Below are 22,420 nucleotides of genomic sequence, written 5' to 3' on the forward strand. Positions count from 1 at the left end.
GCATTCTTGACCACTCATTGCTAACTCAGGGATAGTCTGAGCTGCTGTGACCTCAAGGTGAAAGACCCCAGATCTTGTTACCAGTTCCTTCAGGAAGCCCCAATCTCTGTCGCCTGCCTTCCTGTGACTAATTTCTGAAATCTCTGTGACCAAGAAGGCACTGGATGAGGTTTCCCACTCTGGGAGGGCTCTAGGTGCCAGACTGGGGTGGGGAGGGGTGGTGGTGGGTGACGACTAAGACTCCTGGGCGGTCACATGCTGTCCCTCAAGAGCAGAGGCCGAGGCCTCCAGATTGGGTGGCAGCAGCTGGTGGGGAGCTGGGATAACCTCACTGATGACTGGGTAGATATGACTCCTGTGCTAGTAGATTCCAGAAAGCAACATGCTCCCTGATGAAAGGCCATCGCCATTGTCTTAGGGGATCTGACTGGCCTGGCTCTGACAGTTCTCAGCTGCTCCATAAATCTTCCATCAGTTCCATTAGCCAAAAAGATGTCATCACCATTTTCTCCTAGCTACGAGGAGTAAAAGATCAGCAATGAAACAACTCCTCTAGTCCTGTTCAGGCCAAAGAAGATGAACAGCTTTCTGGGTAGATGGGCAAATGCTGGATCATTTATACTAGAGTGAAGATTGCATTCAGAAAATCACAAGTGATTGTAAGGATGGTGACTGTGTCTTAGTGTAGTACTGAATTCTCTGGGTGCCCACATTCTGAATGCACAGAACCTTAGCATTTGCTAATGCTAATTAGCAGAATTCCCAGTTTGGTTGTTTCCACAATGATTTAAGGCAATGAAACCCTTGTTGCAAATGGTATTTAATTAAATTACTTAGTTAATTAATTAATTTATAGTACTGGGGTTTGAACTCAGGGATTTGAGTTCAAAGCAAGGCAGGGGCCCTACTGCATAAGCCACGTCTCCAGCCCTTTTTTGCTCTGCTTATTTTGGAGATTGGGTCTTAGATTTTGCCCAGGCCAGCCTAGACTGTGATTCTCTTATCTTTTATGCTTCCCACCATCACTGGGCAGACAGGCACATGTCACTGCACCCAGCTTTTTTCATTGAGATGGGGTTTCACAAACTTTTTATGCCTGGGCTAGCCTGCATGATCCTTCCGAACTACCCTCCCAAGTATCTAGGATTACAGGTGTGAGCCACCAGTGCTGGGCTGCACATGGTACTTTAATGCAGAGTCTCAGTACATAAAATAGACTCTGTACAGCAGAGGGCTGGCAGGCTGCCCTCTCAACAGCAATTTGCAGTGTTGTCCTCATGGTGGCTCCTGTTTTGAAATCCCCATGGGGTGGTGAATGTCTGCCTTTTGGGAAACACCTTCACTATGCTTAGATAGATCAGTGACCGGCAAGACTTCCTTTAATGGCGGAAGAGTTCTTTAAACTCTCCTGTCAAATCTGTGACCCTCAGAAAGTTCTAGCAGTGGCCCATTTAGTACCCATGCTGGAACTGTGACTATTTCAGGCTGACAGCTAACTATTTTTGCTGAACAATGCCTTTTGTTGACCTGTGTGGTTTCTCAGGGATCTGGTCAAGTTTGTCTTGATTTGGACTGAATGGACACTGGAGGGAGAGGGGAGTCACACAGCCTTGGAAAGCTTCAGAGGCATGGAATCTGGTCAGAGGGTCCCTGAGGGAAGCTGGGAGTGCCCCTGAGCCCCAGGCCAGTTTCTGCAGCAGCGCTCCAGTCTACTGCCTCGCCTGTGCACAGGGGAAGCCTTTGGGTTTAATGTTCCTGTACCAAGGATGAGCACTAGAGGGTGGTTTTATTAACAGATGACATCCAGTTGGATGCCACCAGATGCACAGTCCTCAAAGGGGACTATACAGCAGTTAGGGAAGTGGGCATATCCCACCTCTGATGTGGGTGGAAGGCTGCAGAGCCCAGCTGTATGGAGGACACAGCTTCTGTCCCTTTCTGTGCACTCTCTGCTGGCAGGCACCCATGGTGGTTCAGTTGGATCTTACTTCTGGATCATGATGTAAGTTTATGTTCTGGGATGAGAGTAAAACAATTCTAACTGGGCACTGGTGGCTCACACCTATAATATTTAGTTTCTTGGTGGAGGGGTGAGGTGAGATTATGGGTTCAAAGCCAACCCAGGGGAAAAAGTTTTTGAGACCCCATTTCAACCAATAGCTGGGTACAATGGCAAGTGCCTGTCATTCCAGGTTTGGTGGAAAGCTGAGATCAGTGGGATCACAATTTAAGAACAGCCCAGGAAAATAGTTCTCAAGACCCCATCTCCAAACTAACCAGAGAAAAATGGGCTGTAGGTATAGTTCAAGTGGTAGAGCACCTGCTTTGTAAACATGAAGCCTTGAATTCAAACCTCAGCCCCCCAAAAACAAAACAACAAAACAAAACAAAAAAGAAACACCCCCAAAATTGACAAAAAGAGTCTAAATGGGCTGGGCTAGCACAGCTGCCCTCTGTTTCTGTGGCTTCTGCCCCCTGGGCCTCAATCACCGCAGACTGAACATATTTGGAAAAAATGGTATTAAGCTTGTGTAGACCTTACCTTATTCCCTAAACTTCAGTCCCTACACAATACAGCACAGCTCTTTACAGTGCATTTACACTGTACCAGATGTATGAGATGATTTAAAGTAGACGGGAGGACGTGCTATGCCAATACTGTGCCTTTGACACGAGAGGCTTGAGCGTCCATGAATTTGGTATGGAAAGCAAGTGTCCTGGAGCCAATTCCCCTTGGATACTGAGGGAACACACACACACACACACACACACACACACACACACATCCATTTATTTTATTTAACATTTTTTTTTCTGCTTATATTTTTAGCAACAAAATGAAAACTCCAAATGTTGTCTGGTTCCTCCCTTCTCTCCTGAGGAGGCATGGCTGCCCTGCCTGACCTCCCTAGTCTTCAGACTCTGCTGGAGCCATAGCTACTGCTCACTTCCTGCTTGCGTGCTGATGACTGACATGTTTGTGTCGGACTATTCCTGCTCAAATCCATCACTGAAGATGGCCAGGTGAATGTCTTCAGGGGAATGGCCAGGGACCAGGGAGAGATTAGGGAACAATCAGGGATGGGTGTTCTGGCTTCCACCAATGCTCAAGCCCTGTCCTGGACTTGTCCAGGTTTCTGAGCTAGCTGCTCACCTTAGGTCAATGGTTCTCCAGTTCATGTGTGCATAAGAATTGCCTGAATGCTGCTAACACAGGTTGCTGGGCCCCACCATCACCTTCTACTTCAGGTGATTGGGTGGGAGCTAGGAATTCGCATTTCTAGTAGGTGATACTCACATTGAAGGCCTGGGGACATGCTGTGAGGCCTGCTGGAGTAGAGCTGGCCCTGGGCTATGGAGTGCCTGCCAAGACATTCGGTAGTATATTGTTCAATAGCCAGTGACCTGCTATCCCAGTGTCTACCCCCTTCACAATGGGACTTTGCTGTCCCTCCCCAGCAGAGGTGGCTCTGATTCTCCAATGCCTGCAACCTGGGCTGGTCTTGTGACTTGCTTTGGTCAACAGAGTGTGATGGAGACACACTTTTTGGGATCCAGAGCCCGGATCCCAAAAGGCCTTGCAACTTCTGCCCTTGACCTTTTGGTCCTCTTCCCTGAGACCCTAATGTGGGAAATCGCTCTAACCTACTGGAGGATGAGACCATGAGAGAAGGACCAAGGACTGCAGCCCTTCCACCAGCACTAGGTGCCAGATGTGTGAGTGATGGTGTCCTGGTTGATCCTCTACCTTGATGTCTCAAACACAGAAGCCAGGTAATTCTTTCCTGGGGGGCTCTCCTATGGACTCTAGGATACTTTTCAGCATCCTTGACCTCTCTCCAGGAGATGCCAGTGGTACCCACTGGGCATTCCCAAATGTCCTGGACATCACCCTCCAGCTGAGCACCAGGGTCCTCGCTGATTACAGCTGAGTGAGTCCTGGCAAACCAGCCAGCAGACCCCCAAGCAGCCCACAAAATCATGAATTACAATCAGGTGTTGTTTGTACAATTGAGTTACTAAGGTTTGGGTGACCCACAATGCGAGGATAATGGAAAGACTTCTTTTCTGGTCGTTTCTCCCAGAGCTCCTCCTCTTTCCTTACCATTGTGTGTTAAGAACAGTATAGATTGAGCATCCTTAATGCACAGGTCTGAGACCTGAAGTGCTCCCATTTCAGATGTTCACATTAGGTTTGCTCAGCCTGTAAAGTCTATGCAAATACTTTTTAAAAAAAAATCCAAGGGCTAGGGGAGTGTGGCTCAAGTGGTAGAGGCCCTGAATTCAGACCCCAGTATTGCCAAAAAAAAAAAAAAAAGTCCAGAAAACTCCAAACCCTGAAATGCTGTAGACCTGAATCAATCACTTCAGATAATGGGTATTTAACCTGTAATTGCTTTCATGGAGATGTTTACTGCTTTTCTACTGCATTTTTATATTTATCAGTTGAACTTCCTATGAAATAGTTGGATGAATATTTAATTCATCAGATTTAAAAATCTGTCATCTCAGCAACACAAAATGAAGAGCAAGACCTTAAATAATTGCTAGGAAGAGCTGACCTCTCTGTCTTTTTTTTTTTTTTTTTTTGTGGCACTGGGGTTTGAACTCAGGGCTGCATGCTTGCTAGGCAGGTGCTGTACCACTTGAGCCACTCCACCAGTCCAAAAACTGACTTCTCTACTCCTAGCCTGGTGAATGTCAGATCCTAAAGTCAGGCTGTTTGGATATGAGTCCAGTTCTACTACTTGTATGAAATAGGATTTTGGACACACCAGAACTTATCTGATCCTCGGTTGCCTCATCTAGGAAGTAAAGAAAGTGCTATTACTTACCACGTGGGGTTTTTATAAGATTTTAATGCAATAGAGCATGCATTGACAATTTTCTTCTGTGAAGGACAGATAGTAATATTTTAGGTTTTGCATACCACTTAACATCGGCAATGTTACTCACCTCAACTCTGCTGTTATCAGGCAATGTAGCCATAGAAAACATGTATTTGAATGGGTGTGGCCCTGTTCTAATAAGACTTGATTCACAAGATTGGGTGGTGAGCCATATTTGATCTTGGCCTATAATTTGTTGATATAAAGATGGAGCAGGAAGTTTCTGGCTATTGCCCTGCCCCAGGAAAACATTTGAAAAGTGATAGCTATTATTGATACTAACATACTATTATGTAATTACTTTATTATTTATTCAGTCATCATGATACCAGAATATTGATCCCAAGTTTGTGTCCTGGCAAAGTTGATGATTGAAGACACCGGACCAGGAGTTAAGAGTAAAGCAGAGTGGCCACTGGTGGCTCATGCCTGTAATCCCAGATACTCAGGAGGCAGTGATCAGGAGAATCACAGTTCAAAGCCGGCCCAGGAAAATGGTCTGTGAGAACATATTTTGAAAAAACCCATCAATAAAAGTGTTGGTGGTGTTGGTCAAGAGGTAATAACACTTGCCTAGCAAGCATGAGGCCCTGAGTTCAAACCCCAGTGCTTCTCCCCACAAAAAAAGAGTAAAGCAACCACAAAGTTTATTGGAAGGATAGCAAAACACCCTGCACGGGAAGGGCTTAGTGAAAAAAGCTAAGCCGTAACATAGCTGGAGTCTAGGAGAGATATAGGACTCTGTCTGGCTTAGGCCCAAGTATTCTGCTTTGAAACTACATTTGATTGGTTTTGTATCTTCAACTTCTTGCTGAGCCTGGCCACCTGCCTGTTCCCTTCCTTATGAAACAGAACATTTCTAGATGGTCCGGTCAGCTCATCCTGGCTCTGGGGCCCATCACCCATGGCTTGCAGCTACATTTTGTTATTTTGGTGAGAGGCTTGTTGTTTTGTTTTTGGTTTTGATTTTCTCATTTTTAATTTTTTTATTCATTTATTCACATGTGCATACATTGTTGGGCCATTTCTCCCCCTACCTCCCGCCCCTTCCCGAAAGGCTTGTTTTGATATTTCTCTGAGAAGACTGTTGTTTTTCATGCCCCTTAAGATGTTTGCTTCTAAAATATCTCCCTCATCAAAATGGAGTCACTTTGGTCATTGCTCCCCTTCCAATCAGTCCTATCCTTTTGCTTTCTTTCTTTGTACTTTGTCTCTCAGCATTGTTATGTTGTCCCATCTGTTTGAGTGTAAGGAGAAGTTTAGTTCCACTCTGGCCAACTGTAGTAGTCACCTTCCAAGATGGTGCCCATTTGTCTTTGATTCCTGGTAAGGGGCCACTGGAGAAGAACCAAGGCCCACAATGAGTAGGACTGACTTGGTAACCCATAGAGTATTATAGGTGCATGATTTCAGATGCTAGTTCATAAAAGACATTGTGACTTCCTCTTTGCTCCCCTTGGATCACTCACTCTGGGGAAGGCTGGCTGCCATGTTGTGAGGACACTTCAGCAAACCAATGGGGTGGCAGTTAATTGAGACCTTCCAAGGGCCAGGATGAACTTTCCAATTATGTCAATAATCTTAAAAGTAAATCTTACAGCTCCAGGTAAGGCTTCAGATGGCTGCATCGTGTTGGCATCCTGACTGTAACCTCATGAGAGACCCTAAGTCAGAAGGACTCAGCTAAGCTGCTCCTATATTTCTGACCCACAGAAACTGTAAGAGATGATACATGCTCATTGATTTTTTAAAATATTTTTATTTTATTCATATGTGCATACAATGTTTGGGTCATTTCTCCCCCCTTCCTCCACACCTTCCCTTACCCCTGCCCCGCCTCCTCCCACTTCCCCCCTTCTAATTTTGTTGAAGAGAGAGTATAAGCAATAATAGGAAAGACCAAGAGTTTTTGCTAGTTTAGGTAAGGATAGCTATACAGGGAGTTGACTCGCATTGATTTCCTGTGCATGTGTGTTACCTTCTAGGTTAATTCTTTTTGATCTAACCTTTTCTCTAGTACCTGGTCCCCTTCTCCTATTGGCCTCAGTTGCTTTAAGGTATCTGCTTTAGTTTCTCTGCATTGAGGGCAACAAATGCTATCTAGTTTTTTGGGTGTCTTACCTATCCTCATACCTTCCTTGTGTGCTCTTGCTTTATTATATGATCAAAGTCCAATCCCCTTGTTGTGTTTGCCCTTTATCTAATGTCTGCATATGAGGGAGAACATATGATTTTTGGTCTTTTGGGCCAGGCTAACCTCACTCAGAATGATGTTCTCCAATTCCATCCATTTATGAGCAAATGATAATATTTCGTTCTTATTCATGGCTGCATAAAATTCCATTGTGTATAAATACTACATTTTCTTGATCTATTCGTCAGTAGTGGAGAATCTTGGCTGTTTCCATAACTTGACTATTGTGAATAGTGCTGCAATAAACATGAGTGTGCAGGTGCCTCTGGAGTAACCTGTGTCACAATCTTTTGGGTATATCCCCAAGAGTGGTATCGCTGGATCAAATGGTAGATCAATGTTTAGCTTTTTAAGTAGCCTCCAAATTTTTTTCCAGAGTGGTTGTACTAGTCTACATTCCCACCAACAGTGTAAGAGGGTTCCTTTTTCCCCGCATCCTCGCCAACACCTGTTGTTGGTGGTGTTGCTAATGATGGCTATTCTAACAGGGGTGAGGTGGAATCTTAGTGTGGATTTAATTTGCATTTTCTTTATTGCTAGAGATGGTGAGCATTTTTTCATATTTTTTTTGGCTATTTGAATTTCTTCTTTTGAGAAAGTTCTGTTTAGTTCACTTGCCCATTTCTTTATTGGTTCACTAATTTTGGGAGAATTTAGTTTTTTAAGTTCCCTATATATTCTGGTTATCAGTCCTTTGTCTGATGTGTAGCTGGCAAATATTTTCTCCCACTCTGTGTGTGGTCTCTTCAGTTTAGAGACCATTTCTTTTGTTGAGCAGAAGCTTTTTAGTTTTATGAAGTCCCATTTATCTATTCTATCTCTTAGTTGCTGTGCTGCTGGGGTTCCATTGAGAAAGTTCTTGCCTATACCTATTAATTTCAGAGTATTTCCTACTCTTTCCTGTATCAACTTTAGAGTTTTTGGTCTGATATTAAGATCCTTGATCCATTTTGAGTTAATATTGGTATAGGGTGATATACATGGATCTAGTTTCAGTTTTTTGCAGACTGCTAATCAGTTTTCCCAGCAGTTTTTGTTGAAGAGGCTGTCTTTTCTCCATCATATATTTTTAGCTCCTTTGTCAAAGACAAGTTGGTTATAGTTGTGTGGCTTTATATCTGGGTCCTCTATTCTGTTGCACTGGTCTTCATGTCTGTTTTTGTGCCAGTACCATGCTGTTTTTATTGTTACTGCTTTATAATATAGTTTGAAGTCAGGTATTGTGATACCTCCAGCATTGTTCTTTTGACTGAGATTGCCTTGGCTATTCGTGGCCTCTTGTGTTTCCATATAAATTTCATGGTAGATTTTTCGATCTCTTTAATGAATGTCATTGGAATTTTGATGGGAATTGCATTAAACATGTAGATTACTTTTGGGAGTATAGACATTTTTACTATGTTGATTCTACCAATCCATGAGCATGGGAGATCTCTCCACTTTCTATAGTCTTCCTCAATCTCTTTCTTCAGAAGTTTACAGTTTTCCTTGTAGAGGTCTTTCATATCCTTTGTTAGGTTTACACCCAGGTATTTGATTTTTTTTGAGGCTATTATAAATGGAATTGTTTTCATACATTCTTTCTCAGTTTGTTCATTATTAGTGTGTAGCAATGTTAATGATTTTTCTATGTTGATTTTATATCCTGCTACCTTGCTATAGCTATTGATGGTGTCTAGCAGCTCCTGAGTAGAGTTTTTTGGGTCTTTAAGGTATAGGATCATATCATCTGCAAACAGGGCTGTTTTGACAGTTTCTTTACCTATTTGTATTCCTTTTATTCCTTCTTCTTGCCTAATTGCTCTGGCTAGGAATTCCAGTACTATGTTGAATAGGAGTGGAGATAGCGGACATCCTTGTCTGGTTCCTGATTTTAGAGGGAATGGTTTCAGTTTTTCTCCATTAAGTATAAAGCTGGCTGTAGGTTTGTAATATATAGCTTTTATAATGTTGAGGTACTTTCCTTCTATTCCTAGTTTTCTTAGCGCTTTTATCATGAAATGGTGTTGTATCTTATCAAAGGCTTTTTCTGCATCTATTGAGATGATCAAGTGGTTTTTGTCTTTGCTTCTGTTAATGTGGTTTATTACGTTTTTTGATTTTCATATGTTGAACCACCCCTGCATTCCTGGGATGAAGCTTACTTGGTCGTGGTGAATAATCTTTTTGATGTGCTGTTGAATTCAGTTTGCCATTATTTTATTGAGGATTTTTGTATCAGTGTTCATTAAGGAGATTGGCCTATGGTTCTCCTTTTTGGAGGTGTCTTTGCCTGGTTTTGGGGTAAGTGTAATACTGGCTTCATAAGATGTGTTAGGCAGTTTTCCTTCCCTTTCTATTTGATGGAACAGTTTAAGGAGGGTTGGTATCAGTTCTTCTTTAAAGGTCTGATAGAATTCAGCAGAGAATCCATCAGGTCCTGGACTTTTCTTTTTGGGGAGACTCTTGATTTCTGCTTCAATTTCATTTTGTGTTATAGATCTATTCAGGTGATTAATTTCCTCTTGGTTCAGTTTTGGATGATCATATGTATCTAGAAATCTGGCCATTTCTTTAAGATTTTCTAATTTATTTGAATATAGGTTCTCGAAGTAGTCTCTGATGATTTCCTGGACTTCCATGGTGTTTGTTGTTATCTCCCCTTTTGCATTCCTAATTCTACTAATTTGGGTTTTTTCTCTCCTCATTTTAGTCAGGTTTGCCAGGGGTCTATTGATCTTGTTTATTTTTTCAAAGAAGTAACTTTTTGTTTCATTAATTCTTTATATGGTTTTTTTGGTTTCTATGTCATTGATTTCAGCTCTTATTTTTATTATTTCTCTCCTATTTGTTTTGGGATTTGCTTGTTCCTGTTTTTCTAGGAGTTTGAGATGTATCATTAGGTCATTGATTTGGGATCTTTCAGTCTTTTTAATATATGCACTCATGGTTATAAACTTTCCTCTCAGGACTGGCTTTGCTGTGTCCCATAGGTTCTGGTAGGTTGTGTTTTCATTTTCATTGACTTCCAGTAACTTTTTAATTTCCTCTTTTATTTCATCAATGACCCATTGTTCATTAAGTAATGAGTTATTCAGTTTCCAGCTGTTTGCATGTTTTTTGTCTTTACTGTTGTTATTGAGTTCTAGTTTTATTGCATTGTGATCAGATAGAATGCATGGTATAATTTCTATTTTCTTATATTTGCTGAGGCTTGCTTTGTGCCCTAGGATATGATCTATTTTGGAAAAGGTTCCATGGGCTGCTGAGAAGAATGTATATTGTGTAGAAGTTGGATGAAATGTTCTGTAGACATCAACTAGGTCCATTTGATCTATTGTATATTTTAGATCTAGGATTTCTTTATTGATTTTTTGTATGGATGACCTGTCTATTGATGATAATGGGGTGTTAAAGTCTCCCACGACCACTGTGTTGGAGTTAATATATGCCTTTAGGTCCTTCAGGGTATGTTTGATGAAATTGGGTGCGTTGACATTGGCTGCATATAGGTTGATAATTGTTATTTCCTTTTGGTCTATTTCCCCTTTTATTCGTATGGAATGTCCTTCTTTATCTCATTTGATCCATGTAGGTTTGAAGACTACTTTGTTAGAGATAAGTATTGCTAGTCCTGCTTGTTTTCGGTGGTCATTAGCTTGGTAAATCTTCTTCCAGCCTTTCATCCTAAGCCAATGCTTATTTCTGTCAGTGAGATGGGTCTCCTGTAAACAACAAATTATTGGATCTTCCTTTTTAATCCAGTTCGTCAAACAGTGCTTTTTGATGGGGGAATGAAGTCCATTAACATTAAGTGTTAGTACTGAAAGTTATGTGATGATTCCTGTCATTTAGTTGTCTTAGTTGTTTGAAGGTTTGATTGTGTGTACCTGAGTTGAGGTTACTCTCTACTGTCTTGCTTTTTCTTTTCCTGTGGTTTGGTGCTGCCTGTCTTTTCATGGTTATGTTGGGTTTCACTTTCTGTGTGCAGAATCCCTTGAAGAATCTTTTGTAGTGGTGGCTTTGTGGTCACATATTGTTTTAGTTTCTGCTTATCATGGAAGACTTTTATTGCTCCATCTATTTTGAATGATAGTTTTGCTGGGTAGAGTATCCTGGTGTTGAAGTTATTTTCATTCAGTGCCCGAAAGATCTCACCCCAAGCTCTTCTTGTTTTTAATGTTTCTGTTGAGAAGTCTGCTGTGATTTTGATGGGTTTACCTTTGTATGTTATTTGTTTTTTTCTCTCTTACAGCCTTCAATATTCTTTCTTGGGTCTCTGTATTTGTTATTTTAATGATAATATGCCATGGGGTAGATCTATTTTTGTGTGGTCTGTTTGGTGTTCTGGAGGCCTCTTGCATTTGTATGGAAATAGATTTCTCTAGATTTGGAAATTTTCTGTTATTATTTTGTTGAATATATTACACATTCCTTTTGCTTGCACCACTTTTCCTTCTTCAATGCCCATGATTCTGAAGTTTGGTCTTTTGATGGAGTCGGTGAGTTCTTGCATTTTCTTTTCACAGGTCTTGAGTTGTTTAACTAATAGTTCTTCAGTTTTTCCTTTAATTGCCATTTCATCTTCGAGTTCTGAGATTCTGTCTTCTTTTTGTTCTATTCTGCTAGATTGGCCTTCCAGTTTGTTTTGCAATTCTGTTTCATTCTTTTTTCTGAGGTTTTCCATATCCTGAGTTGTTTCCTCTTTAATGTTGTCTATTTTCATCCTGAGTTCATGTATCTCTTTATTAATCGTGTTCTTTGTTTCACTTTGGTGTTTATACAGTGCTTCTATGGTTTCTTTTATTTCTTCTTGTGCTTTTTCAAATTCTCTATTTTTGTTGTCTTGGAATTTCTTGAGTGTCTCCTGTACATTTTGGTTGACCCTATCCAGTATCATCTCTATAAAATTCTCATTGATTACCTGTAGTATTTCTTCTTTTAAATTATTCTTGTAGGCTTCATTGGGTTCTTTGGCATAGTTTGTCTTCATTTTGTTGGAGTCTGGATCTGAGTATCTGTTTTCTTCATTTCCCTCTGGTTCCTGTACTAATTTATTGCTGTAGGGAAACTGGTTTCCCTGTTTTTTCTGTCTTCCTGTCATTGCCCTTGGTGTTGTTATTGTCTCTGTACTGTGTGCAATTAAGTATTTTCTAGCTTGTAATAATAACAATGGTGATATTTAGAATGGAAGGGTGAGAGGAGAGGGAAAGTAAAGAAGTTAAAGAAAGGGGAGAAACAAGTGAACAAACAAAAAAAACCAAACCAAACAAACAAACAAAAAAGTTTTAAAGATATAAACAGGGAGAGATAGTGTACTAATCAACAGTAAGCTGAACAGGCATTAGAGAGACAGAGAGAGGATTGAGAATAAATAAATAAATAAATAAATAAATAAATAAATAAATAAATCTCCAAGTTCAAATGTAATAAAGTTTCAGTCTTAATAATTTTGGTGTTAGTCCCTCAGCCTGCAATCCTGGAGATGGTGACTCAGAAATAGTTCTGTCATTGTCTTATCAAAGGGGAAAAAAACCAAACCAAACCAAACCAAACCAAACAAAAAACACCACAAAGTGTCCCAAGTTCAAATGCAATACAGTTTCAGTAAGTTTTTCAGCATGCAGGTGTAGTTCGGTTGTTGTCTTATCAAAGGTAGGGAATAAAAAAAAAAAAAGAGTCTGGAGACAGATCTGTGAATGGCTATCTGAGGCTGTGGCTCGCCTGTCCGCTGCTGTCAGCCTGCTGTTGCTGGAGGCGTTATTTATGCAGATCTCAGGAGTGAGCTTAACACTCACCTAGCCCCTCAGGCTTTGTTTACTTAGAGTTTTCCTGGGCCCTACAGCCACTGCTACAAGCTTTCACCTTTCCAAGCACACTGGGGGAGGTGACACTACACCTGCTTTCTCAGGCTGGCACTCATTGATTTTTTTTAAGCTGCCAAGATTTGGGGTAATTTTTGTTATGCAGCAATAGTTAACTGATACACTAACTCTCATTGACTAACTGCCCCATAGCTTGCATTAAGAGCAGAAGCTGGCTTTCATGTGAGAATTTACTCATTGCCTAACACTGAGTGACAGAATAATTAACAGAGCCATGATTGGTTGACCAGTACTGCTAAATGTTTTTTGTGGATTCCTGGCCTAAAGTAATCTGACCCCCAATCTGGCCATCCACTCACATCTCCTGGACACCCTCAAACAGCCCATGTTCTAAGCATACCAAAGTATTAATACTGTATGTTAATATTAATGACACAAATTACCATTTGTTGCATACTCTAAGAGTACTGGGCCCATTCTCACAGTTTCAACACCTCACTATGAAGAAAGTACTCACACTAGAATCTCTGTACTCGATCAAGGGAGTACTTGCTAAGGGCTAGGTTTTCCCATCAAAACTCATCTGAAATTTAATCCCCACTGTGAGATATTAAGAGGTGATTTGGTCTTGGAGGCTCTGTCTTCATGAATTGATTATCCCATTTAATCAATTACTGGGATAATGGGTTATCTTTTTTTCTTTTTTTGTGATACTGGGGTTTGAATTCGGCTTTCACCTTGAGCCACTCCACCAGCCCTTTTTTATGATGAGTTTTTTTGAGATAGGGTCTCACAAACTCTTTGCCTGGGCTGGCTTCAAACCATGATCCTCTTGATCTTTGCCTCCTGAGTAGCTAGGATTTGTAGGTGTGAGCCACCAGCATCCAGCAAAATGGGTTATCTTGAGAACAGGTCTATTATGAAAGCTAGTTTGAAAGTCTCTTTCTTGTGTGTGTCCCTCTTCTTTCTTTCTTCAGGACTTTGCACAGAGTCCCAAACAGTAAGAAGGACCTCACCAGATGTGGCCCTTCAACCGCAGACCTCCCAGCCATCAGTGCCTTGAGATGAATAAATCTTTGTTCTTTATAACCTTCCCAGTCTCAGGTATTCTGGTACAGAAACAGAAAAAGACTGAGATGTTAGAGTAAGATATGAGGCAAGCATGTCTAAATTTGCAGCCTGAGCTTTTTCAGACACTCTGCTTTTTGGAACCCATTCCTGTCTTTGCCTATACTGTTCCCTCTCCTCCCTTCTCTATCAAGTGAGTGAACACCTACTGCTATTTCAAGACCCATCTCTACTATCACCTCTCCTGTGCCACCTTCCCCTGACATTTACCCAGTTAAATGTTTATTAAGTGACTAGTAATTGGCAGACATAGTTCCATAGTCTGGGTATAATCAGCAGTAAGAATAAAGAAAAACTGAGATAAATACAAAGTCCCTGCATTTCAGGAGACAGTGTTTTGGTGGGAGGCAATGCAACACACACAAGCAGGTAAGATAATCTTGGAAGTGGAGCCTATGCCATGCCAATGGGTTGGTTTTGAGGGGACAAAAGAAAAAAGAGGATTGAGGATAACACCTCAGTGCCAAGCATCTGCTCAGGCAACTAGTATCACTTCCTGGAGTGGGGAGAGTTGAAGAAATGCTCTCTCTCTCTCTCTCTCTCTCTTTCTCCCTCTCTCCCTCTCACTGTGTGTGTGTGTGTGTGTGTGTGAATGAGGAGAGGAGTACTAGGCAAGAACTCAATGACTGTCTTATAAATGAGTTAAATTTTAGATTCTTACAGACATCCAAGGGTTTTTCTTTTCAGTGCTGGGGATTAACCCCAGGGCCTAAAGCATGCTAGTTAAGAGCTCTGCCACTGAGCTACATCCCCAGCCTCCCATCTGAGTCTGGAGATTAGTGGGTAGGTCTGGGATGGCAATTTGAATTTGAAAGCCCTCAGTGTGTAGATAGTACTCAAAGCCATGACAATGGATGAGATTAAGCAGAAAGAATGTAGAGGAAGAAAAGAGGACCCAGCAATGGTCCTGTCTGCTTAACATATTTTTCAACTCCTCCTACCCCATCACACTCTATTTCAGTACGTGCTGAAATGGTGTGTTCCTCAATCACTGGGAGTGTCTTGGAGGCAATTCCCATGTCTTATGTCTGCTGCCACCATGCCTATGGCAATGCCAAGGTTAAAAGCATGAACTTGATCTTGGAGCTTGAGATTTGCCAAGGTCAATTTCATGCTTTTGACTTCCCATCAAATGAGTTCTGTGCCAACCTTAAGGTGGTTTCTGATGTCCCACTGCTGTAATCACCCTCCCATGGGTGGCTGTCAGGAGGTGGGTGTGGCTGGAGCAGTGATCTCTGACTTATGGGTGCTGTAAATGAGTGGTCTAGACCAGGACAGATGAGAGAACCCAAGAAGAAAGATCTATTTAAAGTGAGATGGGATAAAACAGAATCTTCTCCCAGAAAACAGAGCTATGTATATGCAATAATGGCTCAGCAAATCATTAGAACCTGAGCTATACAAGAAAAAAACCAGGATGAACAAAGCTTAATAATGATGGTTATTTGAGAAGATGTATGAATCTTAAGGAGGACAGAGAAGAGTGAGGGAACAGGGATTTCATTTTATTTAGCAGTGATAAACACTAGAGGCTTTGTATAAGTTTTTGATGAAATTTTACTGTGTTTTATAGTGAGGAAACAGAGGCTTAATATCAAACACAGAAGAGGTGATAGTTGACTTGGACCTTGAACTAGAAGTAAGTGTTCACCTGCTAGAGAAGCGGTAGGGAACATGAGGAAGAGAGAACTGTATGGGGTGGGGCAGGTGGGACAGGTAGAGAACGTCTGAGAAACTCAGACTCTGAAGTCTAATATTTGAACTCTGGTTTGTTCAGTTCTAACAGCTGCCAAGAAATGAAAGTTTGGATGACAAATCTTTAAGTCCAATGATTAAATACTTTCACCAACTAGAATACGTAGTCTTATTGTCTATGACTTTCATTGTTGCTGATAGAAAGTCAGCTGTCAGTCTAGCTCCTGCTCTTTTTAAAGATAATTTATCTTTTCCCCTATTAACTGTTTTCAAAATTTTCTCTTCACCTTTGTTTTCCAGTAGGCTTTTAAAATGATGTGTCATCTAGAAATGGCTTTTCTTTTCTATATCCTGCTTGGAATTTGTAGAACTTTTTGAATCTGTGGTGTAATGACATCTTTCAGTTTTGAAAACTTCTCAGCTATTGTTTCTTCAAATATTGCTTCTGTTGTATATTGTCTGTCTTTGCTCCAGGTCCCTAGTTACGCACTCATCAGATCTCTCTATGGCCTTTATGTCTCTTGGTTTATCTTCTGTATTTTTCATACTTTCTCCTTCCTGTAGTATTCAGGTAACTTCTAACCTAAATGGCAAAGCATTTAAAAAGAAACCCTTAAACTATCCTTTGAATTCTTAATTTTGCTTATTGTATATTTTTCAGTTCTAATATTTATATTTGATTTCTAAAAATAGTTTTCAGTTCCCTGCCAAAATTCTATCTTATTTTTTTTCTTTTATTTCCTTGAATTTGGTAAGCATACTTAGAGTCTTTGATTACTCCAATAGCTAGAGCCTTGGGGAGTCTATTTCTGTTGTTTTTTCACTTTTCTGTTTCTCTCTATTTTATACTGCTTTGTAGCCTTTGTGCCTTATTACTTTTTACTATATTTTGGGCATTGTTTTTTCAAACTTGTAGAATGATTTTGAGGTTTCAGATGATACTGTTTTTCTCTTTAAAAATACTTACGTTTGTTTCTGGTAAGCTCATGGAGCACCAGTGTTCCAGAGCTTGAAGCTGAGCTGTCACCCTGTGTGGGCCTTTCAGCTCTGGTTCACACTCACATGTAGAGTGCATCCATTTGGAGTTGCATCCTAAGCAAGTCCCAGTCATATTGCTTGTGGGCCTTCAATTCAGTCCCTCCTCCTTCAGTACTGTGAGGCCTTCAAAAGTACCACTCAGCCTCCCAGCCATCTCTTATAACAGCAAACACCCCGCATCCGACACAGCTTAAAAAATGGCTCACTTCTCTGGGCACCTTCTTCCTTTGGATTCTGGCTGGAGATTCTTCACTATTTTATCAGCTTTCTAATTTTTTTTTTTTTTTGGTGGCATTGAGGTTTGAACGCAAGGCCTCATGGTTGCTAGGCAGATGCTCTACCACTTGAGCAACTCTGCTAGCTTTCTAACATCTCGAAGCAGATTCTTAATTTTCCTTTTTTAGTTGTTTTGAAGAATCATCATATTTATTGAAAGCATATTATCAACATATAAACAACAACTGAGTAAGCTGGCAACAGATCTCATTGGCTTTGTTTCTTTTTTCCACAAGAAGAGATTCTGATAGATAAACTCTCACTCAGAATCGCTTCTAATCACAAATCTTCCTGCCTGCAGCAAAGCCGTCACTGCTTAAGAATCATCATCACAATGATCCAGTACTACGATTTCACATTTGTTGAGAAGAGAGGCAGGATCATTTTATCACTGTCTTTGAATCTATTAATAATTCCCCAATTTTACTTTTTTTTTTTTTGGTATTAGGCATTGATTGCACACTAGTCCTCCAATTTAAAATACACCAGGCAAAGTAAGAGAGAGTCTGATAATATTGCTCCTTTTTACACATTGCAAGGGATTTCATGGCTTTCTTCCACGTGTCTGGTTAAAGATTTGCTTATTCATAGTTTTTCCATGTGTCCCCAGCAGAATGGAGGTTGTTCTGAACTGCTGAGTGTGCGTAATTCGTGACGACAGTTCACCCTTGCAGATTTCAGTCTCAGCTCTTGTTGCTAATTACATGCAAGACTTCTGGTCCATGTGCTTCTGTTCCCCATTAGTCAGATGAGAATAATCACCTGCTTACTTGCCTCTGAGACCATTAGAGGAGCAGACGGGATGACCTTCATAGTACAAATGCAAAGCGCTGAAAACCATTCCCCTCCATCCTTATCCCAGGACGTTTGGAGGCATCTGAGCTTTTTAGGAAGAGAGCCCAGGTTGATTCCCAGCCACTGGGGTGTGGGGTATGCCCAAACCAGTTTGCATCAGGATGTCTGTTCTGTTGCTTTTGAAACACTGGTACACTGTTCATTGTGATTATCAGATTTAAAACAAAATTATTAGGATATATTAGTTGGACAGGGGGATTCATTGTGACAACTCCAAATAGGCCCCCACCATCTCCCCCTTAACAGATTTTTTTTTTCATTGTGGTTTTTGTGATTGAGCCTAGGACCTAGAGCATATGAAACAAGTGTCTACCTCTGAGGCTTTTTTCTTTTATTCATCATTTTTATTTTATTTTATCAATGAATTAATTTGGGTGGTGCTGGGGTTTGAACTCAGGCCTCACAGTTGCTAGGTAGGCACTCTATTACTTGAGCCACTCTGCCAGCCTTAGTTATTTTTGTGGTGCTGTGCGTGGGACCCAGGTCCTCATGCATGCTGGGTAAGTGCTCTACCATGGAGCCACACACCTGGCCTGTGAGTCAGATCTTTTTTTTGGTGGCACTGGGGTTTAAACTCAGGGCTTTATGCTTGCTAGGAAGGCGCTCTTATGGCTTGAGCCACTCCACCAGCCCAGTTTTTTGTACTGGATTTTTTTCAAGATAGGTTCTCACAACCTATTTTTGAACCACCATCCTCCTGATCTCTGCCTCCAGAGTAGCTAGGATTTCAGGTCTGAGCCACCGGTTTACAGCTCTGTAGTTAGGTCTGAAATCTGGCCAGTCAGGTGAGTTTCACTGCACCTTTTCCCTCTTTGCTGTCCATGTCATCACATTTCAAGAAATGTCCTGGATTATTTCTTTTTCTTTGTGTAGTGATGGTCTGTGAGCAGACTCATAGCCCCAAGGAAGCCTGAATTTGCCTCAGAGCAAATCCCATGCCCTGATGTCCCTCTGCAAGCAGGGCCCCACTCAGGGCCCCTTTGGCCTCACACTTATTCTGGCCTTTGTGAACTGTCCAGAACCAGGGCTGACCCTGCCGATCTGCGAATGTGTGGCCAAGACAGGTCCCAGCATCCTGCCTGGCTGCGTGTGTGACAGGAGCTGGTGCTGCAACTTGATGGCGTTTGTGACAGGGAAAGAGATTGCTGGCTGGGCTTCCAGGGGCACGATTAGATTACAGCAGAGTTGCCTGTCTGGCCGAGATGGGAGACTTGGTTCTGTTCATCTCCTATGCAGTGAAACCCATGGTCGCACCCTGGCTGGAAGGCTCCATTTCTGGAGCAGTGGCAGTGCCCAAGGGGCACAGAGCCAAGCAACTCTTTCCATGATGCCTCCCTGGGGTTATGCTTTTTTTATTTCTTTGCTTCTGTTCTTTCTCCGTCTTTCTTTTCTTTCTGAACTTGTGTGTTTCTGCAATGCCAAGACATCTGATATAAAAAGACTGCCAATCACCACATGGAATCTTGTCAATCCAGATTTTTATTTTTATTTTTTTGCAGTAGGAGGTTTGAACTCAGGGCCTTGAACTTAGTAGACAGGCACTCTACCACTTGAGCCATGCCCTCAACCCTTTTTATTTTATTTTATTTTATTTCTCAGAGAGGGTCTGGAACTTTTTGCCTTGGGCCAGCCTTGGGTTGCAATCCTCCTACCTCTGTCTCCTGTGTAGCTGAGATTACAGATGTACATTCCCATGCCCTCCCCTCCTCTTACCCCTCATTGCTTACTGTACAACATAAGTCCTTTCTGTGAGGCAGGGAGCAGTGGGACGTGGGGCAGAGACCTTGGGCTTTGGCCTTCCACTCACCTGTTTGAGTCTTGGCTTGACCACTTTTAGCTGCTGGACTGAGTCATTAAGGAGCTCAGTTTTCTCATCCGTGACATCGTGAGTATGATACCCATCTCACAGTTGCTGTGAGGGCTGTGTTGAATAGAAATAACTTTTGACACCTAGTGTGCATCCAACTAGTAGCATTTTCTTCTCTTGGCATTATTGTGGTTAAATATGTTGAGGAAGAGATTTGGGTATGGTGAGGGTGCACCATAGTTACTCTCTTATGCTAGGCAGTACGCCACCCATCATCCTTCATCTCAGACTTTGGGCTCCTGTGGCTGAGGACCCATAGTGGGTGAGCAGTATCCAAACCAAGATGAAGGGAAATAGGATCAAAAAGTGTCCAGATGGAGCCCCAGGGGACTCATCTGGGGGTGGGGGCATAGGAAGCTCCCTGTCACCCTCTGTCCAGGCTCTATTGCTCTTCCTCTGCCCATCCTACGCTCTGCTCCTCTCTCTGATTTTCTGTTCAGGTACCCTTTTCTGGAACAGCAATCTTAAGAGCAGAAATTCATTATTCTCTACCACACCACACATTTATATGCATTTAAAAACTTTTTTTTTGGTTTTGATTTTTTTGATACAGGCGTGCTTTGTAGTTTAGGTTGACTTCAGATTCACATTCTCCTGCCTCAACTTCCCCAGTGCTGGGATTATAGGTGTGAGCCACCATGCCCAGTTTGAAGTTCTATATGAAAACAAATGCTGTAGCATAGTTTCTTAATTCTCTGTTGTTAGCTATAATCAGGCACTAACATTACTCTTTTTAAATTAAAAAAATTGGCATTTATTTTATTTTTTCACTCACCTATGCTAACTGTACATAGGGCTTTCATAGTGATATTCCTCTACATGCATATAGTGTACTTTGATTAAATTCATCCTCTCTATCACTCTTATTCCCCTTCTCCTATATTATTCTTTATTTAATATATTAATTGAAATTGACTCTTTTTTTTCAGTACTGGGGGCTGAACACTGGGCTTTGCACTTGCTAGGCAGGACTTCTACCACTTGAACCCTTTTTTGAGTTGGTTATTTTCGAAGCAGAGTCTATCTTTATGCCTGGGCCAGCCTGGATCGAGATCCTCTTATTTTTGCTTCCCTGAGCAACTGGAATGACAGGCACCACCACTCCCAGCTTTTATTGGTTGAGATGGGGTCTTGAGAACTTTTTGCCTGGGCTGGCTTCCATAATCTTCCTGATAACCACCTCCCGAATAACTAGAATTACACCACACCCAGTTTTTTTTTTTTTCCTTGAAATCTTGCTTCAACCTTTACCTAAACAATAGTAGCCCATAAATCATGGTTGGGTGCAAGTGACTGCTGGTCTCAATTTGGGAGAAACTCACATGATGAGTTGATGTAAAAAAGAAACAAATTATAATCCTAGTAACTGGCAAAAAGCACACTGTACTTTGGTGTTTTGCTTTCTGTTTTCTTTCCCTGTATCTGTCTTATATAGTCGAGCTCACATTGAATGCAATTCTGTCCTGACTTTTCCACTTAATGTAAAATTATAAGCATTTCATTATGTCATCAAATACTCTTTTCAATTAGGCCTTGGGGACTGAGCTCCCCGTGGTGGTCCAGGGTGGCATTACAACCGCATGAGACCCTCTTTGGCCAGGTCTCTATCTCCAGTGGGCTGATGGGGCTCCGAGATGAGTGAGCTGCCCACCCATTCGACTTACAACATAGGGCTGGGGGCTCAGAGCTGTGTGCAGCTTGCAGTTTGCTTTTCGTTGAAGTCTTGTGGCTGAGTGTTAGAGTTTTGTTAGAGATAAAGAACACAATGACTTTTGTGTGTGGCCAACCATAATAAACTCTGGCTTGAAAATGACATGGGCACCAAACAAAAAGACCATTACTCATAATGAGCTGTGATCTTCAATGCAGAGAATCAGAGGCAAGGCAGGGGGAGTCTCGTTCAGGGCCTCTCCTAGATGACACACAGGTAGCAAATGTCTCCCGTTCTCAACCCTTCAGGTTTGTTCTGGGTTGCTTCTCTTCCCTTTTCCCAGATATCCCAAAGATGGCAATGATGACTCCATAAGGAATCATATGTCTTGACTGCTTACAGAAGAAGTGTTTCTGAGGCCCAAGCCCACCCTGCTTCTGCCTACCTTGGTGGGCTTACTTCACTGGTGTCCTTACTCCACGACTCCACCCAAGCTAGCTCCGTTCCCAGCAGGCTGTCTGCTCTCTGTCTGAAAGAGAAATGGCCCCAGAACCCATCATGAGGCATCTGAACACCACTGGGAACCCAAGACGAATGACAGAGTGTGTGAGGAAGGACATGACTGGTGGCTGGACTGAGTTGTCCCTCTCCGGCAGCCAGAGAATCAAGGCCCTCCCTAAGGAGGGCAGAAGGAGTGTCCGTGCTGTTTGCAGTATCTTAATGAGTCCTTGTTAAGTGTCTTGTTCAAACACAATGGCTAAGAATGGTCAAACCTACTAGCTTCTCATAGAGGACTGCAAGGACTATGACAGCAAGTTGTCTTTGGAAACTTCACTCCACATGGCCAATGTGTCAAAACCAAGTTCAGAAGCCTGGTGTGGCAGCCGTAGGTGGACCACCCTGATGCCCAGCACCTGAGCGTGGGATTGTGTGGGAGGGACCCAACCCTCCCAAGCTGGAGGACAATCATATAGCTACCATGACAGTAATGTCTAGAAGCTAAAAACAACAGCCAACCAGCCC

The 22,420-nt window shown here is 41.9% G+C and overlaps 1 long non-coding RNA gene across 3 annotated transcripts in view; it reads left to right on the forward strand.

The window, feature by feature from the left end:
• Positions 1-22,420, forward strand: part of LOC141418164 (uncharacterized) — a 45,102-nt gene that overhangs the window by 11,940 nt on the left and 10,742 nt on the right. For 2 of the 3 annotated variants that reach the window (XR_012442877.1, XR_012442879.1), the window contains one exon: positions 2,831-3,024. The exons of the other annotated variant lie outside the window; for it this stretch is intronic. This is a non-coding gene — a long non-coding RNA (uncharacterized lncRNA). The remainder of the gene's footprint in view (positions 1-2,830; positions 3,025-22,420) is intronic. 3 annotated transcript variants of the gene reach the window in all.

The sequence above is a fragment of the Castor canadensis genome, chromosome 16, assembly GCF_047511655.1.
Source record: "Castor canadensis chromosome 16, mCasCan1.hap1v2, whole genome shotgun sequence".
Classification (NCBI taxonomy): Eukaryota; Metazoa; Chordata; class Mammalia; order Rodentia; family Castoridae; genus Castor; species Castor canadensis.